Below are 4,702 nucleotides of genomic sequence, written 5' to 3' on the forward strand. Positions count from 1 at the left end.
AGCCGTAGGGAGCACTGGCTTCTAAGGAAGTCCAAAGAGTGAAGTAAGATGACAGATTTAGGAGGTCCCAGTAGTTCTCCTTCCACTCATGGATACACCAATTTCACAACCATTAATAGATGAAAATATCTTTGTGAGAGTTCCAAATGAGAGTTTACGAGACCCCAGTAGGACATAGAACAGGAAAAGACAGATTAGGAAGGATAGAAAGTAAAGTTTTACTTTACTTACATCACCCCTCCTCCAACCTGTCACTGCTCTGCACCCAGAGAGATTCTCTCTGCCTATAAATTCTCCCATGGGGGAGAGAGAAAGCAAGCTCATCCTTGAACGTGTGTATGTGTGTGTGTGTGTGTGTTGTATACACACATATATAACATGTATTCACACACATAGTCAATTCTCATTCTCAGTTCTGTTCTATAAAGTCACTGTGAACAGTGAATTAGAAAGGATGAAACTATTGCTCCTCCTGGAAATACAGAGTTAGGTTTCTGAGAATTTCTTGGCACAGCATTTTTGTTAATCAACCAATACGTAACCTCGTTTTATTTGTGTTTCCGCTTAAAGATACTGCATTTAATCCATAGTTCTTACAAATGACTAATGGTATAGTCCTTAAACGATTACAAGCCATAAGCTTTGGAGTCCAGTTGCATTAATATGTTCATTCACAAACATTCTCATACAATAAACCAGTCTCATCAGCGTTGAAAACTCGCTCTTCCACAGAATCCTTTTCTTGTGTACTTTCTTGTAACAGGCATTTTAAAAATTTTTTGTACTTTCTTGTAACAGGCATTTTAAAAATTCTTCTGCAGCCTCCTGATAAGCAAAAACAGCCTTAACTGTAACTATAACATTTTTCAAGACTCATTGCCTTTTGAAATGTGCTAGCTAGCCAGCACAGCCCAGAAGAGGTTGACTTTTTTTTTTTTGACTCTAGGTGAAAGTAATATAATTATAAGTATCTTTGACCTCACAACAATGTGGAGCACTACATTTTTTTATTAATTGTCATCTCATGAATCATTTTCATTCCTTTATCACATACTACAGATGTTACTTTAGTACTTTCCAGAGTGTCTTCATATTCAGATAGGTGAATTCTCTCTTCCTTTGTCTGGGTGTACTATATTTTTGATTTACAACCAACAATGTTATAACTCCTACTTGAAAGAACTTTTTCTAACAGAGTTATGTTCTCCACAAGATACATCACAACCTTCTTGCACTTAGGAACACTAGAAAAGTATTTTATTCCAGTGCATTTTATAAATAAATAAAAAATATCTATTTAGTCTATTGCATTTCAGCTCTATACTTGGGGGCCATTTTAAACAACAGAATCATCAACAAAAGCATAAAAATGAGAAAAACATGAATAGAACACAAAAATGACACTTGTTTACAGCCAAAAATGAGAAGTCAGATATCACTTTATTCAAACTCAGCTTGGAATGGGCTTGTCAGGCAACTCAAATTTTTCCCAGCTCTTTACATATCTTCAAATGACTATTAAAGTGCCACAGGCATTTATTTGGCTTTACAAACAAATTGTAGGGAGTAGACAAATTTGTAAATATAGAATCCCCATATAATGGGGCCCCACTGTATATATGTAATTTACACAAGACTTAAGACATACATAAAGAACATAATTAAATGTAAAAATAAAATGATAAAATTTCAAGTTCTACAATCTAAAAATTAGTGACATTGACACAATAATGATTTTAAAATTGTTCAAGTTCTTCAAGGAGCCTAGAATACCTTCAAATGGCTGAGAGGATTGTATGTTTAAATATGTCAAATTTTCCACATTCATATTTAGATACAATTCAATTTTTATCAAAATCTCCATTTTATACAATATAATAAATTTTCTGTTAAATTTATTCTGATGAATTATTAAAATAATCAAGGTATATGTCATAACATAAAACTTAAAGTTATGATATAAAATTTTTAATTCTAATATGATTTAAATATTCAAAATTATACAAATAATAAAATCATAGAACAAAATTAAACCAAATCAAGTTAACATTATAATCAATGTTAGTTTTTTCTTCATGTTTTTCTATATTAAAAATAAAAAGGCATTGTTTAAAATGAAGGGACTAGAGACTATCTTTTCTTTTTTCTTTTTTTAAGGGGAAAGATCTAAGTGATTTTATTTATTTTTAATTAAATTTATTGGGGTGGCATTGATTAATAAAATCACATAGGTTTCAAGCATACAATTCAATAATACAGCATGGTATTGGCAGAAAAAAAAAACACACAGACCAGCGGTACAGAATTAAGAGCCTAGAAATAAACCCACATATAAATGGGCAAATAATTTTTCACAAATGAGCCAAAAATATGTAATAAAGAAAAGAAAGCCTCGTCAATAAACAGTGCTGGGAAAATTGGAAAGCCACATGTAAAAGAATGAAACTAAACTTCTATCTGTCACAATGCACCAAAATTAAGTCAAAATGGATTAAAGACCTCAATATAAGACCTAAATGTATAGAAGAAAACATAAATATGAAACTCATGGACCTTAGATTGGAGAGAATTTTATGCATTTGATGCCAAAGCCTAGAAAAGTAAAAGCAAAAATAAATGAATGGGACTATATCAAACTAAAAAGCTTCTGCATAGCAAAAGGAAACCATCGACAAAACCAAAAGGCAACCAAATGAACAAGAGATTTTTGCAAACAACATCTTTGATTTAGGGAAATGCAAATCAAAACCACAATGAGATACCATGTCACACCTGTTAGAATAGCTATAATCAACAGGACAAGTAATAACAAATGTTGGAGAGGATGTGGAGAAAATGGAACCCTCATACGCTGCTGGTGGGACTGCAAATTGGTACAGCCACTCTGGAAAACAGTACGGAGGTTCCTCAAAAAACTAAGAATTGATTTACCATATGATCTAGCAATCCCACTACTGGGTATTTACCTTAAAGACTTGAAAACCCATATCCAAAAAGATATTTGCACACCAATGTTCATAGCAGCATTTATTCACAGTGGCCAGGACATGGAAGCAACTGAAGTGTCCTACAATAGATGACTGGCTAAAGAAGCTGTGGCACATATACACAATGGAATATTACTCAACCATAAGAACAGATGAAATACTGCCATTTGTGACAACATGTATGGATCTAGAGATTATTAATGTAAGCGAAATAAGTCAGAGAGAAAGTTGAGAACTACTTGATTTCACTCATATGTGGGATATAAAACTGAAAGCAACAAATGAACAAGATAAACAAGCAAAACATCATAAACACAAACAACGGTGGCTACCTGAGGGAAGGGGGGAATCGAGGGAGGTAGGTAAGGATAAGGGTATCAAATATATGGCGATGTAAGTAGTTTTGACTTTGGGTGGTGAACACACAATAATATCTTTCCTTTTTTTGATACATACATATGATATATTTAAGAGCAAATGATTCTGAGAGGTAGGCTCCAGAGACAATCGATAAAGACTCACCTTCCCTCCCTCCACCCTTCTTGGATTCTCTTGTGATTAAGGTGTTACCCCTAAAGACTTGGGACCTGAGTTTTGAATTAAAATCTTTAACTCCCAATGGTCTTTTTCCTTGACACCGTCAAGAGGCCTTCTCCACTCCCTGCCCATGGGAGCCTCAAAAATTAGGAAACATGTCTATAGCTGAGCTCATTTGGAAAAGCTATAAGCCTTGAGAGAACTAAAGGTTTTCTCAGACTGGGTAGGTGTAAATCCTGATCCCCATAGAATCCCAGCAAGGTAAAAGTGTGGTCAGTCTCATCTGTGTCGGGGGCTAGGTGGACAATAGCCAAACAGAAGGTTTCAGGGCTCTACTTAGAGCAAACAGGCTCTGAAAAACAGGCATGTGTAGAATTTCTTGGGGCAACTGAACTCATTTGGGTTGGTGGCCCCTGAATGGACTGCTGCTATTTGCACTGTTATGGGTTGAGATTAGGCTGTAACTGCTTGAGAATAAATCTGTACATAAGTTTCTCTGTTTGGTTTAGTACATCAGAGGAAGGCTGATGAAGAAAAAGATTGGAGTATAGATGTATCAATCCTATCTTCTGAGCAAATCTATGATATTTGAGCAATGTTTCATGCCGCTCAAAGCAGTCTTACATGCATTATGTTGTTTTACATTTAGAAAATTTTATGAGGTGCTCATCTCCTAATGTAAAGATTAATATAAAGATTATAAACATTATGATTATACTTGGGTTTGAATTCTATCTCCTTGAGTTCATAGTAGAATAGCTTTAGGAAATTTAAGTCAACATTCTGAGCTTATTTTTAATCTATGTTATAAGTATAATTATCTGTCCAAAAACTTCCTTTATGATTAACTGGGATAATGTCTGCATCGTAAATAATATAGTACCTTAATATAAGCCAATTCAAGTAGATTTGTTTTACTTTTGTTAAGGGATGAATAGGGATGTAGAATTTTCCAGAAGACATTATAGTTTACTTATTTTATTCTCAAAAGCAAATATGAGTTTTTTTTTCCTCTGTTCTCTCTTTTTCTGCATCCTGTAATCAGATAAGAAAAAAATGCAGATAGAATTCAATTTTGTTGAAGATTGATCCCTGAGTATGTCTGAAAGATTTAATGTTGTAATCAGAAAACTGTTAATATACCACAGTGTTTAAGGACAATGTGGACTATAATAAAT

Source organism: Pteropus alecto, unplaced genomic scaffold (genome assembly GCF_000325575.1).
Source record: "Pteropus alecto unplaced genomic scaffold, ASM32557v1 scaffold395, whole genome shotgun sequence".
Classification (NCBI taxonomy): Eukaryota; Metazoa; Chordata; class Mammalia; order Chiroptera; family Pteropodidae; genus Pteropus; species Pteropus alecto.